The 18,791-nt window shown below is 38.4% G+C and overlaps 1 protein-coding gene across 2 annotated transcripts in view; it reads right to left on the reverse strand.

The window, feature by feature from the left end:
• Window positions 1-18,791, reverse strand: part of LOC122811859 (protein CTLA-2-alpha-like) — a 249,742-nt gene that overhangs the window by 40,708 nt on the left and 190,243 nt on the right. The window lies entirely within an intron of this gene.

An 18,791-nucleotide genomic window follows, 5' to 3' on the forward strand; every position in this document is an offset into this window, starting at 1 on the left:
GGTTAAGTGGGAAACTGCTTAATCTGTGTATGCATTTTTTAGCATTGTACAAACTCGCTTACTACCACTGACTGCTGCTTATTTCAGCTTACTCCTGCTTGCCCCCGTGCTAATTTCTTTAAAAGAAAAGAAAAAAAGGGTGGTAGGAAATTGGAAAAAAAGGAGTGGGGCACGCAAAGGGAAAAACAATATCAAAAAGATAGTTAGCAGTGTGTAGGATGGGTGTAGGGAAGGTCCATAGCTGTCCATTTTTGATACAGCAATAGCTGCATATTTGTACAGAATTTGGAGTTGAATTTTGACACTAAAACCTCTGAGAGAGGGGTGGGGAAATCAGTAATGTGTTGCTAAGCCAATTAGACCAGATTACATGTCCAGTGGACACACGTGTGAAATGGACAGTTATGTATGGGGCAATATTTTTTGTGGGAACCGATTGCCCTTTTTTTTTTTTTTTTATATTGTGAGAGTGGGATGTTGGGGAAAGACAGAAGGTATATTTGGGGAAGTAGGTTGAGTAGGAAGACAAACAAGACAGTAGACAGGGGTGGTATATGACACATGTGGGGGGTTAACACCTTGGACGGGGAGGGTGGTTGGGAATCGGATGCCCACAAGCTCCCAAATAAATACAGTGGGACTGAGGTCCCCACCCATGGGCAGTCACCAGTGTACCTTCACGGACCCAAAGGTGGCTGTTCTGGGGGCTTAGCAGGAGAGCCAGGCTGACCCTCAGGATTCGCCACGAGGCCTTCAAGCTGGCATAGCAGATCTCTGAAATCCTTTCAAAGCTTGCTACCTGCCAATCCCCAGACCTGACAATGGGATGACAATGTCCTTTCTGCGCCTGCTCCTGGGGGGGGGTGGGCCCCATCCCCTGAGGTGGTTCCACCCAAAGGTGGTGCAGAACCAGTGGACAAGGAGGTCCCGGGTTGGGTCCCAGATGTCCTGGGGCTCAGTACCATGGCCAGTTGAGGTGGGACAGGCAGATCTGCTGGGATCAGCCTTCCCAGATGTGCTATGGTGTTGCAGTTTTATAACATATGTTGGTTAGTCATGAAAAACACATTCCTGGATTAGTTATAACAGCATACATAGGTATTTCCATTAACCTAAAAACAACAGATTTGGAACAGTTGCATAGGAAACAGAACACATGCATATATGGAACCACAGTGGGCATTATAACGGCATGCAGGTTACACTGATAACAACAGGCCACCAATAATAGTATTTGAACAGGGAACATTAATAGTCAAATGTTTAAATATTTGTAGAACAATAGGACACATGTCCCAACAGTAGGTTTGGTGAAAAACATACCCATTGATTTATGTGTTTAGATTACTGTTGCAGACAGGGTGGAGGAGAGAGAAGGAGATGTCAATTAACAACTGTATAGGCTTCATTTGTGCGCAACTTTAAATGATCATTGCTCTAATCATTACTTTCCATGTATTACCTCACTTTACTTCATCTTATGGCCTTGGGTTGAGCAATGGTATGTTTATACACAGTGTATAATTACAGTCTTCTTACAGCTAATTTATACCTTTTCTTACCTGGCAGACCTGTGGAGGAAGTTTCTGTTAACACTACCTGACTGTTTCTATCCATATTCAAATTGTCAGGATTACATATGTGCACTCATACTGTGTGTGTGTGTGTGTGTGTGTGTGTGTGTGTGTGTGTGTGTGTGTGTGTGTGTGTGTGTGTGTGTGTGTGTGTGTGTGTGTGTGTGTGTGTGTGTGTGTGTGTGTGTGTGTGTGTGTGTGTGTGTGTGTGTGTGTATGTGTATGTGTGTTTATACTACTGCCATACTCTGTCTTGATTTCTATCAGCCAAGCCACCCTGAGTGTGGGCAGCATTGACCACTATCTGTGACAGCGTGACACATGAGGGACGTTGCTTGGAGGGGACTTCTTGTTGTATGCACTTATCTTGCTATCATTTGCAGCCTTGGGTTTGGACAGTGGGTGTCATATGCAGTGTCTAAGGTACAGCCTTCTTACAGCTAATTTATACATTTTCTTACCTGGCAGACTTGTGGAGGAAATTTCTTTTAACACTACCTGACTGTTTCTACACATATTCACATATTCCTGGGTGAAAATATGAATACAGGTTAATACCTCTCCTGGGATTCGAACCATGACTGTTTGTGCATAAAATAGAAGAGAGTGTGTGTGTCATCAGAATGAGCTCTTGAGAAATTGCTGTCTCTTGTTTGACTGCTGCCTAATACACTCTTGGTTGTATAACTTGATATTGTAATTCTGATATTCATGCATGGCAGATAGTTCTTATACTGTGTTGTCATACTTTGACATAGCACGGTCTGGAAAATGCTAGTTAACACAACATTCCTATTCAGGTATCAGATCTTGGTGCATGGCGCATTTCATATAGTTAATATCCTGTTTGACAACTCCACAATCTTTGTCAGATGAGCCTTAATTATTTAATGCTTTCAGAGCTATAGTTGCTGTGCAGAAACTGTACACATTTTGATGCATAACAAAACATACCAAAGTAAATACAACCAGTCCGGGTTTTTGACTTTTATTGACAGGTACTGACACTTTTATTAATATATACCCTGTATGTCACTATTACTCTGCTAATGTCTCATTTATTCAGTACAAATCATACCCATTTTTTAATACTGACAGGTGGCATTCTACTCCTTTCTATTTATTTGCCCTGAATACTACAAGATAGATTTGTACTCACTAGCCTTGTGATGCAGCCTTAGCAGCCTGCTGGGGTGGGTGTCCAAGTTTGTGGCCCTCTCATATGCATACACAGGCTGGACTTTGGAAAACACTTATTGATGCTGATACTTACACACATCTGGGACATTCCCTGGCTGGGCATCTTGGATGCCCTGGTCCAAGACCTCCCTCTTCCTATGCTTCAGGTCAGCAAAATGGTGCCAGACCTGCTCACCAATCCGAGGGATGCCAGTGCCACTGGTGAGATTGCATGCAGATGGTCCCAGGCCTCCGCTTTGTATTGGGAGCCCTGGTACTGGTCCTGCAGCAGTCTCCCTTCATGGTTTTCTACCAGGAGTCCAACCATGAGCCTGAAAGCGCACACCTTCACCAATACCAGCCATAGTGCCTGCAGTGGGTAGCTACAACTGGTTATGAGCTGTATTCCCACTTGTGATGTATAAATAGGGCTGATTTTCCACCCTTTGCAATGATTGGGCAGTTTTGAATATGCTGAGCTAAGCTACATGACGGGCAAATCCACTTAGCACAGATAAGCTTTGTTTAAAGAGAGAGATGTTAAGCACTGCTTACCAGTGTGCAAATCTGCTTAGCTATGCTAATTATTGCTAAGCATACAAATTTAAGCAATGCTTATTCAAGCTAAGCATAGCTGAGCACAATTTGGCATTGTTCAGCTTTCATTTTATAGACTGTCATTATTATCATAATTATTATTAATTATTATTATGGTTATTATCATTTTATGTACTTTCATTACATTCTTTTGTGGCTATACTGTATGGGAAACTTGTGTTTACATGGGAGTTTCACATCTGTACTACACTGACACCCCATATTTGGACCTGCTATACTACCCTGGTTAACAAAATATATATTATTTACTACCTATTTCTAGGAAAATATACTTTTAATGCTGTTTTCACAAATAAAACTGAATGGTCTGCATTGGGGCTCGAATCATGAATGACTGCATGCTAAGCAAAAGCTCTAACCACTACATTATTTCACTTGGACTATGCTGGCTGTCTAGTTCTATTTAGCTCTTTCGAATGTGTAAGCTATGCTATGCATAGCTGCGCAATACGCACACCCACTCAGCTATGCTTAAACTTTATTGGGGATGGAAAAAAAACAGAATGTGTAACATTACGCTTATAAACTTAGAAAGCTACTAGAATAATTCAATTTGTGTTAGCAGACATTTTTTGAAGGATATAAGTCATGCAACTGAAATGTATGTCACTATTTAGTGACTTCAATCCTTAGATCATCACGATGATTTGCCAGACGGGAGGAAATTTTATGAGGGAAAGGTCAAAATATAAAGGGAAAACTCTGGACATTCTGCAAACATCTGGCCAGTTGAGAGCTATGTTATGGGGGTCTGTGCATCTGTATTTTGTCCACAAACACTGTTACCTGCTTTAGAATTGCTATATGGCAATTCTAGAGTGCAGGGGACATGTGTACCATGCGAGCAATGCTTGGACATATCCTAAGCACTCGTACATGGATCATGTCCATGTAGAGAGTACAGCAGTGTGCCTTCATTAATATGCAAGGCACATTGCTGTTCTACACAGCCACAATCCGCTTCATGCAGGAATAGCACTATTCCTGCACAGAGTTTAATGAATCCTGGGGAATGTCTTTGTATAGTACTTCCATGGTGCCCTTCCACATTTTTCTGATATCCTGGGGCTTTTTCTGATGTATTGCACATGTGTATGGGACTTGTGTTCCATGCTTACACAATACATCAGTGCTGTGTAAAGGTAACAATGGAGAAAGGAAGATCTCTTGCTTTTTTTATTTCATTTTTTTTTTTATTGGAAAGAAAAAAAAATCTGGGAGACTTTTAATGTTCGGGAGTGCCAGGGTTGACAAAATAAAAGGATAATCAGGTAAGTTTCTTTAGTTTTGCAGAACATACCTGATTATCCAGTTATTTCTGTCTGCACTGTCTCCAGTTATTTCTGTCTGCACTGTCTCCTTCGTTTGTTTGAGATCTTCCGTTTTCTCTTTTTTTTTTTAAAAAAAAAAAAAAGAAAGAAAAGTAAAAAAAATGACGAGATATACTAATGGAAAAAAGTCCAAGTGACCAGACCTTTTTCCGTTGGTATATTCTCAGATTTACAATGGGCATGCTGGTTGGTCTGCGCTTGTTTTTGAATATTAATGGCCAGTCATTGCATAATAACCTATAATGCATCTCTACACCTAACTTTAGTTTTGTGGATATGTTCAGAGGCATTTTTTTTTGTATCCTCTTCCAAATTTTTAATCATGTTATCTCATTTTACCTGAGATATCCATTGATAACATCCATCAGAATTTAAATTCAAATCTGAAAACCTTGCACCACGTAAATGTAATCATAGAATGAAAAGGAGTTAGAACAACAACATTACTGATTGCATACCTCTCAACTGTACAGACCTTTGAAGAATGTCCAGGTTTTTCCTCATATTTTTGGTTAATTTTTCAAAAAATGTTGGTTCTCAGGCAAATTACTGGCAAATCATTAAAGATTACATTTAAAAAATAATTACAGATATTTGAGTTTCAGACTTCATACAATTCAGAAAATCCTAGATAATGTAAAACTGGATATTCTATTAACTTTCTAAGTTTGCAAGAAGAATATTTAAAATTGTCCCTATTTTTGGGCCTTTGTCCCACTTTTATTTATGGCTTTATTCAGATTTCTTGCTCTAAGAGGTTAAGAGGCATGCTGATCAGCTATTTTAGGATGACTGTTGCCTGTGGGTCTTTAAAAATCAGTGAATTTATTTACAACTTTTTTAGCTGGGTAGCTATAGATAGTGAGGGAGATATCCATAACAATTACCTCTTGATCTGAGAGTGACAACAATAACTTTAATACATTGAAATGCAGAGAATAAGAGGTTTTAGAACAGGGAATGGCCCAGGCTGTTGCAGAAGCAACATGAAGGTTTGAAAAGTACATACTTGGTTTATCTAGGTTAACAACTCTCTAAACAATTGTCATATTGTGAGTAACCATTGCATTTAACATCAAACCATAGACTTTGACTTGCAAGTCTCACCTAGGGAGCAAGTAGTCAGCAACAGAGTTGTTTTCATCATTAAAATCAGCCCTTATAATAGCAAACAAATCATCAGAGTTAATTGTCACCAAAAGAATCAAAATGAGATAAGAAAAAAATTGATCCTAAATGTTATCTAGAATACATACACATAAAATGTGGTCCTACATGTTATCTGGAATACAGATGCCTGTAGGGGTTTGTCAAGATCCAGTGGCCTTCCTCTTTGTGGGCTATGAACTAGGAGCTACAGAACTCAAATATTGGCTCTAACCAACATTATGACACCGCTTTTGGTCGACCTAGCTCTCATCCTGACTAGTTATTGAACACGCACTTATTATGGCCTCTGCAGATATTCTCATACCACACACTATATTAAAAATCTATAAACATCTGCCATTTAGCAACAGAATTTAAATGTCTGCTCTCAGTCATAATTCAAAGAAGCACAATAGCTGATGAGGAATAGGGCTGCCCTAGGCTTTGTGATGGAAGGATGAGCTGACAATGTCTAGTGAGTAGGACCTCAATCTGCGGTAGGGCTCTAAAGGCTGATGTCATCTTCAGTTTATAAATTTCACTTTACTAAAGTCAAGAAGGGATTGTTGGAATTTAAATGTTCCGCCCATGAGCTGGAATGCAGTAGGTACATTTAATTCCTCTATGCGTAACTCTGCAAACCCAGAGAGAATAAAAGTACTGAAGGAAGCAGCTAAGAAACTTAAAACAGATACCCAGAAAGAACAGAAAACAGAATTTGTCTCATAGAACCATTCTAAAATGTTTTGATCAAAAAGTTATGCCTGATGAGTGATTGCCCATTAATGACCCACAGTAGGTGTCATTATCTGAGATGAAGATATCAGCGTAGGCTCGGCGGTCACAGAAGATGATCAGCAGATGGAAGGTACAACTCCAACAGCTAAGAATCACTCAGCAGCAGGCACTTAATAACAAAAAGGAGATAGCACTGCTGTTTGAGTTACTTTACTCTTCTAATAGAAAATTTTCAGTGTAGGAATTGTCTTTAATAAGGTAGAAGGAATGGCAACTGAGTGTGTAAAATTCCTCCTTGTTAGATGCTTCTATAAAGAAATCAACAGTGGATATTTATTTTGCAGTATTGCAGCTAGATGACTGAGGAGAAGCTGCAGGCTGTGTAAAACCAATGCATTACCTTCCTTAAAGACAGTGTCATCTTCTTATTCAAATTCCACTGCTCTTCAGACAGACAAGGCATGCTATATTCAAGTAACACTAATAATAATGTTCCAAATGCAATCCAAGTAGTCTAAACTCTAGGCCATATGTATTACCAAATCTTTCTAGCTCAACATGCACAGACTCTTCCTCTTCTTTGCTGCAGAAATTATTTAAAAAATGAGGTCTGTCTTATATCTGAGTCATTTAAATGTTGGCATGCTGAGTTAAAACAATCTATCTAGTGTTTCAACCGGGGGAATAGAGAAGCTGTTGGTCTATACAGACCGGATGCAAGACATACTCACAGAAAAAGCATTTAATGCAAACAAAATAGTAATTTCAATCAAGACAAGAAGCTTTACAGAATGGGATACTAAACCTGAACCAGGCAAGTTAATCAATTGAAAGTTGTGGGAATCTCAGTGCATTTAAAAAGCTGAAAGCCTGTCATTCAAACTATACATGAAATGCTAAAGGATTGAATGAAAAATTTTATATCTGATATCAAAGCTGATGTAGCACATAGGTTGGGCTCCAAAACATCTGGATTTACTAGGACAGTTATTGCCAGACTGCCTCCGCAGCTTCAAAAGCTCATGTACAGACAGTTTTCCATACTTGTATTACCAGACATTTCTCTTATTGCTAATACAAGGAGAACCGTGTCTCAAATCAGAAAATAGCTTTAGCAAAGAAGAGTTCAGGAATCCTTTATATTCCCTAAGATCCTGAAAGTGAAATATAAGAAACCAACCTTGCTTTTCACTTTCCAGATGAAGCAGAATCAAAGCTCCATGCTTTAGGACAGCTTCCATGAGGTTCCAAACACACAGTTGGGAGTCCTAAGTTCAGAACAATAATTTGAAGGATTTTGTTTATTTATTTATTTATTTATTTATTTATTTATTTATTTTACTGCCATCCTTCTTTCTTTCTTTCTTTCTTTCTTTATTTATTTATTTATTATTTTTAGTTGGGGTTGTTTTGCTTGCGGAGTGGGCTGACCTTCCCATGCTATTTTTCTTGACTCTAAACAACTGATTAACAACGTTCTGAAAAATGAAACAAGAAAAAAGGCTTATTTTATTAAGATAGAAGTCCAAAATAGTAGTATATATTATCTGTTTACTGGAACTACATCTTATAAAAGAAAAGGATATTATGTTGTTTTCTACTAAATTAGTTAAACATGCATTTATAAATGCAAACAACAGTAAGTCTAATGGTGGTGCTGCTTTGTACTGTAAAAGTAACGTTCAAGTGTTAGCTCAAGTTTCAGGTCAGGAAAGAAGGATTATAATAGTCAAAGTTAAAACGAATGAACAGATAATTAGTTACATCAGTGTAGGAACCTTTTGTAGCATCTAGTTAATTTTGTAAAATCTTACACAAATGTTGCACTCAGCAAACTCTTTTTAATATTCTCCAATTAAATGTTTTAATGTTAAGTTGGATACAAGCAATTTATCTGGAAAGGCAACACTATTTGGTTTGCTTGACATCTGATCTTATTTGCGCCACTTACTCAAGTTTTACACACTTAGATCTAAAACACAAAGTACAAGCTAGGCTTAGGTATTGTTATTGTCAGCTAATAACATTAGCAGTACATTGGCAATCAAAATACATCTTAGGCTAATATAAGATCATGCTTTACAATGCATACTGACATCTACCTTCAATCACTGTACAACTTATAAAGTTATACCATTATAATAAAGCCAATTGCCCCGGTTCCCTTCAATAAACACAACACACCGAATGACATTTGACGACCTTTATTAAGACTTCCATAACATAACTTTGATTACCAAAATTTGTTAAATACAACTGGACATAGTGTAGTCGATTCTAAACACAGCATAAACATCTTTGCAATGTTAATCAGGACAGTGTACCTGCTCATCCTGCCCCAGTAAGCAGCACCCATACCTTTGCTCACTTACTTTACTTATAAACATCCTTATAATGTTAACCAGGACAGCATACCTGCTCATCCTGTCCGGTAAGCAGCATCCATAGGTTCATAGGTAGGTACTAGGCTATCGGCCCTGGGGCCTATACAAGCCCAGTCAAAAAGGTACCCTGGCTTTTGCCACCCAAGAAAATTATTTTCCTGTGCCACTGTCGAGCAGAGCCACAGAGGTGATCCCCAGGGTGAATTTCCTATTTCCCATCCAATCATCAGGATTTTTCTTGAAGAGTGTTAATGAGGAGCTTTGTTTGATATAGATAGGTAGTTTATTCCAGAGTATGGGAAGTCTCTGGGGCAGGAATCTATCCCTCCGGCATGTTCTGTTTATTGTGGTGACAAGGTTTAGGTCCCTAGAGCATGTAGCTCAGAGGGATTGGGATTTCTTTAAGTGGAGCATGTCCAACAGCTCTAGGTTTGACATAGCTTTGTATGTTAGGCAGAGATCACCTCTGAGTAGGCAATATGCAATGGAGTAAAGCTGGAGTTTTTTGAGAAGGTCTGCGTAGGGCATCTGTTTGAGGCTGGTAATCCTCTTTGTGAGGTATTTCTGCGGCCTTTCCAGTTGTTGTAGATGTCTTGTGAGGTACATACCAAAAGGGGCGTTGTACTCTATAATGGGTCTAATGAGTGATGAGTAGAGGGGAACAATGACCTCTTTTTTTCTGGATGAGAAACCTTTTGTGATGAGGTGTGCCACGTAATAGGATTTCCTGACTACTGTGGCAATGTGATTATCAAAAGAGAGACTGCTGTCCACCTGTGTCCCAAGGTCTCATCACACTTTCAGTGTTAAGTATACTACCGCCTATGTTGTAGTTCATGGGTACAGAGTTTTTACCAAAGGAGATGACAGTGCACTTTTTGTCATTGAGTTTGAGAAAAAAGAAAGCATAGCCAGCAAAGCAGTGACAATGAATAAATTGTATTAAATCATATTGATGTTATGACATCTAGAATAACATTTAAACAGCGAAACAAACCGGTTTCGGCCGGAAACAAACACAGCCTTCATCAGTGTAAAGATAATGACATTTCAGAGCTGTTTAAATAAAATGAACTGACAGTCTATTGGCTGTTAACTAAAGATGTTCATTTAAACCAGGTGGGAACAGCCCACCCAGTTTAATAATCCACTTTTTTTCTTTGGCATTAAGAATGGAATGCCAACCAGTTTTATTATTACGATTACTAAACACCATATCAATGATCGTAAACCTAAATTTAGCTGAAGAGTGTACCAAATGATGCTTATATAGAGAATTATGTGATCTCTTTTGTTTGATGTTACTGATATACGTATTTTAAGGGGTCGTGATGTTTGGCCCACATAAAAAGAACCGCAACTGCACGTAGCCAAATAAATAATACAATCACTGCTGCAATTAGAAAAAAAGGTAAGATCAAATACAGGTGAACAATTCCTGCTTGTAAAGTGTTTGGATTTATCAATGTACTGACAATTCATGCAGTGACCACATGGGAAACAACCTTGCAAGGGTTCCCCTGATATTGTTGTTTGGATGGAAAAACTAGACCTAGAGTCACTGTGTTTATAGTGGTTAAAAAAAGCATTTAAATTCTTCCCTTTTCTATATGAGAAGAGACATTGATCTGGAATGATATTGATAAGATCCGGATCACATTGAAGAATATTCCAGTGTCTATGTACACTATGAACAAGACGATCAGAATTCCTGGCATATGTAGTAGTGAATCTAAGTGGTTGGGTTCGATCCTTGGTCTGCTCTTTATATACAAGTAAATCAGATCTGGGCATGTTATGAACCTGGTGACTGGCATCTAAAATGGTACCCAGTTTGTAACCCCTATCCTTGAACCTATTGGTCAGGTCTACTTTATTCCTGCAAAATGTAGCTTCTTCAGAACAAATACGTTTGGCCCGGATGAATTGTGACTTTGGAATATTGCGTGCTACATGGGGGGGATGAAAACTGGATGCATGTAAAATAGAATTATATTGTGGGAATTTCCTATATACCTCTGTACCAAGCGTGTGATCCGGTAACCTATTGATAAGTACATCCAAAAATGTTATAGTATCAATATTATGGTGTGCAGTGAAATGTAATCCCCAATCATTATTGTTCAAATATGAAATGAAATCCATCAACCCAGATTCATCCCCCGTCCATACCATCCATACGTCATCCAGGTAACGTCTCCATATGTCAATGTAAGGCAAAAATAAGTTGGTTTTTGTATCATAAATAATATGATTCTCTACATAAGCCATAAAGAGATCTGCATAAATGGGGGCAAAAGATGCCCCCATTGCAGTCCCCTTGGTTTGCCAATAACATTGGTCCTTATAGTAGAAGACGTTACTGGTCAAGACGCATTGTGCCATATCCACCAAGAAGGAATTGAAGTCCAAACTGTATAAGTTGGAAACCTCAAGCCAATAAGCTAATGCATCCAATCCTGCTTGGTGTGGTATATTGGTATAAAGGGCACTAACATCCAATGTACATAACAGCCATTCGGGATCCAATTGTGTATCTGAAACAATTTGCAGGAAATATGTGGTGTCCTGTAATCGAGAACGGATTAAGGGTAACAAGGGCCTGAGGTGTTTGGTCAGAAACAGAGATAGAGGCTCCATAATATATCCCCTACTGGACACAATAGGCCTCCCTGGTGGATGAACTGGATCCTTGTGAATCTTTGGTAGGAAGTAAATATATTGAATGGTAGGATCCTTCACCAGGAGCTGATTCATAATGTCATCAGTAATGATGGCTCTATCCCTGGCATGTATTAAAAATTGTTCAATCTGTTCATTAAATCTGAATGTGGGATCCATAGGCATGCATGAATAATATCTTTCATCTAAAAGTTGTCTCTTAGCCTCTTTATCATAGTCCACCCAGTTTAGTACCACAACAGCTCCACCCTTGTCCGCAGAAATGATAACAATATTCCTGTTGTGTTGTAATTCCAGAATAGCTTCCTACTCCACAACAGTGATATTATTATGTCTAAAGGGGAGATCAAAAGTTGAAAAATGTAGATCTTTGAGAATGCTATTCTGGAATTGATAAACCAAAGGGTGCATAGGTGGTGAAAAACTGGACTTATGATATATAAACTTATCCGGATCCACCTCAGAAGTAGAGTCACCAAAAAACAATTTTAAATTCAACAGCCTACAAAAACTGATAACATCTTGAGCAAATACATCATCAGACACTACAAAACCGGGTATAAATGTCAGCCCTTTATTCAAAATGTTGATTTGTATAGGAGATAGTTCAAAAATGGACAGGTTCAAGAAATTTGTGTGAGAAAAAGCATTTATTTCATCAGAGCCATGTTCAACAACCCCTGAATATTGTCTAGCTCTTTTGTGCTTACGCCCACCCCGCTTGTATCTAGTCCTAAAGGGACAGAACCTGGGACCCTCTTGGGTGTTGGTGACCCTGATGCTGCCAGGGATTCATTGTCAGTACATGATGAACTATCCTCAAAAGATGAGGTAAGATCAACACTGCATCTTCTTAAGATAGATCTAGGTCTCTTTCTCTTATTAGATGTGGGGAAGTTAGAAAATCTAACATGTTTGGAAGTAGATTGAAAAGGAGTACCCCTCTTGTAGTCCTCCTGATCCCTGGAAAACTTTTTAATCTTTCGAGATTTGAGCTCAGCATCATACTTCTGTAAATCAGAAGCAACTTTATTCAGTTTATTTTTAAAAAATGACTCCTGATCAAAAGATTTTAACTTGTTTGCCAGTACACCAATCTCTTCTAATTCCCTATCAACAGCACGGTTATGAAAATTATATAATTACCCAACAAAGGCCAAAGTGGCCTCCTGCTGAATCTTAGACCATTGTTTTGTGAGCTCATCATCAGCATTAGTTACATGTGGAACAATGCGAATGCGAAGGCCACGTGGAGTAATACCTGCACTCTGATAGGCTTTGAATAATTTACTATGCCAAATATTAGAACGCAAGGATCTAAGATGTTTATTTAAATCATCAAATAAATTGGAACAGATAGATTCTGGATTGTTAGATATTGTGTTAAAAGCACTATTCTGATCTGATGAACCTACCCCAAAAACACCTAGATCCTCTCTGTCAGAGGCTAGTCCAGCAATAAAACTGGACAGGTCCATATTAGTTATTAGATAGTGACCAATTCAGCATCAATTTATGTATCTCAAAAAACTGGCAATAATAGTTTAAAACACCAACTACACCAGCATGATATGGCCTAATTACTAATTGAAGTTCTGGGCAATAACAGCCAAAAAGCATGAACTTATCAAAATGCTGCGCCCAAAACCCAATGAGCTCAAAAACAATTGGTCAATGGAGCCAATAGCAACACAAAAATATGTGAACAAATAACCTGAAAAGCAGGAATCAAAACAAGAATGGTGTATCAGGCAAAACCATTGAAAAAAGCACTTAATGCAAAGCATAAAGATGCTGAGCCCAGATCAGATGAAGTAATAACACCAAAAAATGTGGTAATATATGAATAGTAATATCATGTAATAATGTTCCAGGGAACAATGGACACAAGAGAGGAAAGTAATCTAAAAAATCCAAACATGAATGTTGAAATAATACAATATATAAATCCTAGTGAGTTGGCCTGAATAAAAAACTAATAATAGTGTGTAACAACATAGGAACTATACCAGTTCTATATATAACTTCCCCCTAAGTAATACCTGCACACTATGATAGCAATACTAGGTCCAGATAATAGTTATTGTAATGTTTCACATTCAGTTGCCCAAAAAAAAAGGTAGTTCCCATTTCAAATGGATGCCAGTCAAAAATGTAATATGGACATAACAAGTGTTAAAAAACACACTACAAACTATAATCTGCATTCATATGTATTCAAATGACAGCTAGGAGGTTCATAATAGTTTAAATATATATGTCAAAAGTTATAATGAAAGGACCTGTATCAAAAATACAAAAATACTGGCCCATCATAAATCCTGAAATAATCGTATACTAAGAACCTAATGTATCTGCCATGTTTCCTGTCCCTTTCAAAACAGGCATGATAAAACATGCCAGTTATACATAATAGTTAAACACCAACAAGTGACTGAGTCACATAGTACAGGGTAAGAAAACATCCAAATACGTCCCGTACATGTAAAATTAAATAATACAAAAATTATTTGGGTCCCATATCAGGTGTGCTAAATTTCAAAATATTGAAATATTCAAATATAATACATTCGCTGAAAACACCATACAAAGTACAAAACAAGTGAATTCACTACATTTCAAGTTCCCTTCTTAAGATTTTGTTAACGCAAATGTCCAAATATCCCAAAATATCGTGAACAGAGCCCCAAGATTAAAGTCCAATAACAGCACTATAATTACACAAGCTCACATTCAAATTGCATATAACAAAACACAAAAACAGTGAATACACTTCATATGAGGTCTCCCTTATAGAATTATGCATTTGTGAATGTCCAAAATGTCCCAAAATGGCGTAAGTAAAACACCAAAATTAAAGTACAATGACAGCGTTTTTGATTCCACACACCCACATACGAAATGCATGTAACAGAACACAAAAACAGTAAATACACTTCATATGAGGTCTGCCTTTTAAAATTATGTATTCGCAAATGTCCAAAATGTCCCAAGATGGCGTAAATGGAACACCAAAATTAAAGTATAATGGCAGTGCTTTAAATTTCACACACCCACATACGAGATACAACCGAAGATTATGTACATGTTAGTCAAATAAAGACAGATGTAGAATAAAACCTGGATAGTCCCATATTAATGCAGTTATAGTCTGTGGGGATTCATCACGAACCAAATGTCCCAAGACATCTAAACAAAGTCCCAAAATTGAAGTATAATCACAGCGATATAAATCCACACGCCTACATACAAGATTCCACCAAAAGTTGTATATATAATATTCAAATAAAGATGGATGTAGAGGTGAAAACAGATGATCCCATATTAATCCTGTTGTGGTCTGTTTGGTTCTTCACGAGCCAAAAGATAAAAATGATGGAATCAAAATCGCTTCAACCGCAAACACCAGAGACAAAGTGTGAAAACCAGCAAAGCATCTCTATTATATCACAGACAAAAGTAGTATAATGCCTGTGGTGGATGGTAATCCTCTAATAAATCCAAGCGACTGTCAGCAAAATAAAAAAGACAAAAGATTAATAAACAAAATGCGCTGCACCAGAATCCATGTAGCAGCATCAAGGTCACAGGCCCCAGCAGAATGGAAAAAAAGTCAGTGTAACACAAAACAAGTCCCCCTGCATGGAAGCAATTGCCCGGCTCAAGTGAAACAATTTGGCAAAAAAGAAAGCATAGCCAGCAAAGCAGTGACAATGAATAAATTGTATTAAATCATATTGATGTTATGACATCTAGAATAACATTTAAACAGCGAAACAAACCGGTTTCGGCCGGAAACAAACACAGCCTTCACTTCATATTTGAACAATAATGATTGGGGATTACATTTCACTGCACACCATAATATTGATACTATAACATTTTTGGATGTACTTATCAATAGGTTACCGGATCACATGCTTGGTACAGAGGTATATAGGAAATTCCCACAATATAATTCTATTTTACATGCATCCAGTTTTCATCCCCCCCATGTAGCACGCAATATTCCAAAGTCACAATTCATCCGGGCCAAACGTATTTGTTCTGAAGAAGCTACATTTTGCAGGAATAAAGTAGACCTGACCAATAGGTTCAAGGATAGGGGTTACAAACTGGGTACCATTTTAGATGCCAGTCACCAGGTTCATAACATGCCCAGATCTGATTTACTTGTATATAAAGAGCAGACCAAGGATCAAACCCAACCACTTAGATTCACTACTACATATGCCAGGAATTCTGATTGTCTTGTTCATAGTGTACACAGACACTGGAATATTCTTCAATGTGATCCGGATCTTATCAATATCATTCCAGATCAATGTCTCTTCTCATATAGAAAAGGGAAGAATTTAAATGCTTTTTTTAACCACTATAAACACAGTGACTCTAGGTCTAGTTTTTCCATCCAAACAACAATATCAGGGTAACCCTTGCGAGGTTGTTTCCCATGTGGTCACTGCACGAATTGTCAGTACATTGATAAATCCAACACTTTACAAGCAGGAATTGTTCAACTGTATTTGATCTTACCTTTTTTTCTAATTGCAGCAGTGATTGGATTATTTATTTGGCTACGTGCAGTTGCGGTTCTTTTTATGTGTGCCAAACATCACGACCCCTTAAAATATGTATATCAGAACATATCAGTAACATCAAACAAAAGAGATCACATAATGCTCTATATAAGCATCATTTGATACACTCTTCAGCTAAATTTAGGTTTACGATCATTGATATGGTGTTTGGTAATCGTAATAATAAAACTGGTTGGCATTCCATTCTTAATGCCAAAGAAAAAAAGTGGATTATTAAACTGGGTGGGCTGTTCCCACCTGGTTTAAATGAACATCTTTAGTTAACAGCCAATAGACTGTCAGTTCATTTTATTTAAACAGCTCTGAAATGTCATTATCTTTACACTGATGAAGGCTGTGTTTGTTTCCGGCCGAAACCGGTTTGTTTCGCTGTTTAAATGTTATTCTAGATGTCATAACATCAATATGATTTAATACAATTTATTCATTGTCACTGCTTTGCTGGCTATGCTTTCTTTTTTGCCAAATTGTTTCACTTGAGCCGGGCAATTGCTTCCGTGCAGGGGGACTTGTTTTGTGCTACATTGAGTTTGAGGCCATGGCTTTGACACCAGGCATCTGTCTCAGTGAGGCCCTTTTGTAGGATGTCCACATCATTAGGAGTTTCAATTATGGCTCCTAATTTGCAGTCATCTGCAAACTTCGTTAGCCAAAGACCTTCTGTGTTAGCCTGTACTTCAGAGAAGTAGATACCAAACAGGAGAGGACCCAGGACTGAACCCTGTTGTACTCCACTTGTCACTGGTCTGAAGTTGGATTTGGAGTTTGCTATTTTCACAGTGTGGGTTCTGTCAGTGAGCCAGTTGGCAACCCATCTTGTGACATAGGGATTTATACCTAGTTTAGTGAGTTTATCTATAATTCCAGAGTGGGGGATGGTGTCAAAAGCCTTGGCAAAATCTAGATAGGCTGGGTCCATACCAAATAGTAATCATGACAGTGTACCTGCTCATCCACCCCCAGTAAGCAGCACCCATACCTTTGCTCACTTACTAAACCATTCACTGAATTAACTTCAAACCAAATAAGCAGCGTCCTTACCTTCGCTTGCTTATCTATTCAACAAAAACTCCTTGAAATGCATCACCAGACACCAGAGGGGGAACAAAAGAGGGCAAGCCTGTCCCTCTTCTCCGCCTACTGGAATAAAATAACAACAGTCCCACCAATCCGTCAAACAAAAAAGGGGAGGGTATCAAGTTCAAGCCAGAATGTGATTACTTACCCAGCTATACTCATCTAAATCCCTTAAGCACCTCCCACCCTTATCTCATTTCCTTCCAATCAAACCTCCCACCGTTTAACCCTTTCACCTCCCCAACCCATTGAATTTCCATTAATATCAACCTAACACCCCCTTGAAGATGTCCCAGGACAACTTGGCTTGTGCCAAGCCTCATTTGTCCCGGTCCCCTTCAATAAACACAACACACCGAATGACATTTGACGACCTTTATTAAAACTTCCATAACATAACTTTGATTACCAAAATTTGTTAAATACAACTGGACATAGTGTAGTCAATTCTAAACACAGAATAAACATCTTTGCAATGTTAATCAGGACAGCGTACCTGCTCATCCTGCCCCAATAAGCAGCACCCATACCTTTGCTCACTTACTTTTCTTATAAACATCCTTATAATGCTAACCAGGACAGCATACCTGCTCATCCTGATCAGTAAGCAGCATCCATACCAAATATTAATCAGGACAGTGTACCTGCTCATCCTGATCAGTAAGCAGCATCCATACCTTTACTCACTTACTAAACCACTCACTGAATTACCATCAGACCAAATAAGCAGAGTCCTTACCTTTGCTTGCTTATCTAGTCAACAAAACTCCTTGAAATGCACCACCAGACACCAGAAGGGGAATAGAAGAGGGCAAGCCTGTCCCTCTTCTCCACCACCAGCCTGCCCAGGCTTTTCCCCCTCACCACCAACTTCCATCAGCTAGCTACCCTTAGGGGATAAGGCCAAACATCATTCGGTGTACAGTAATTACCAGAACATTAACAGCCACTGGCAATTACCCAATGCTTACCAAAGCATCACCTGCCACTGGAGCAAAATTACTCAACCCCAACCACCAAATTAAAGCAACCGCATATCTCTCTTCCCAAACAATTCTTTAACTTGCCCAATGACATACAGATCATGAAGAACTTCAAAATGCCATTTAACAACCACCTTGCCAACACAACCTATCCATATCAAAAGTAAGGCACTTAAACCCCATGATGGCTTTAGCAGTCTAACCCCTCTTTACTCTACCAATACCTCTGAATGCCACCAACAATATACCAAACTGAAAATGCCCTATGCCACAGACCAAAACTAGATTATACCAGAATGAAAATATCCTATGTCATCTGGTCAGTACAAGATTAGTGACATGTCAACCCCATCCCGCTTGTAGAAATGAAACTACATCAATTATTAAGCCTACCAAAGTAACCCATTGAAACTGGCCAAATAAACATGTCGTACCTCTGCAAGAAATCACCACTGCCACAACTGTAATGTGCCTT

The sequence above is a fragment of the Protopterus annectens genome, chromosome 9.part0 (genome assembly GCF_019279795.1).
Source record: "Protopterus annectens isolate FY-2018-M chromosome 9.part0, PAN1.0, whole genome shotgun sequence".
Classification (NCBI taxonomy): domain Eukaryota; kingdom Metazoa; phylum Chordata; order Ceratodontiformes; family Protopteridae; genus Protopterus; species Protopterus annectens.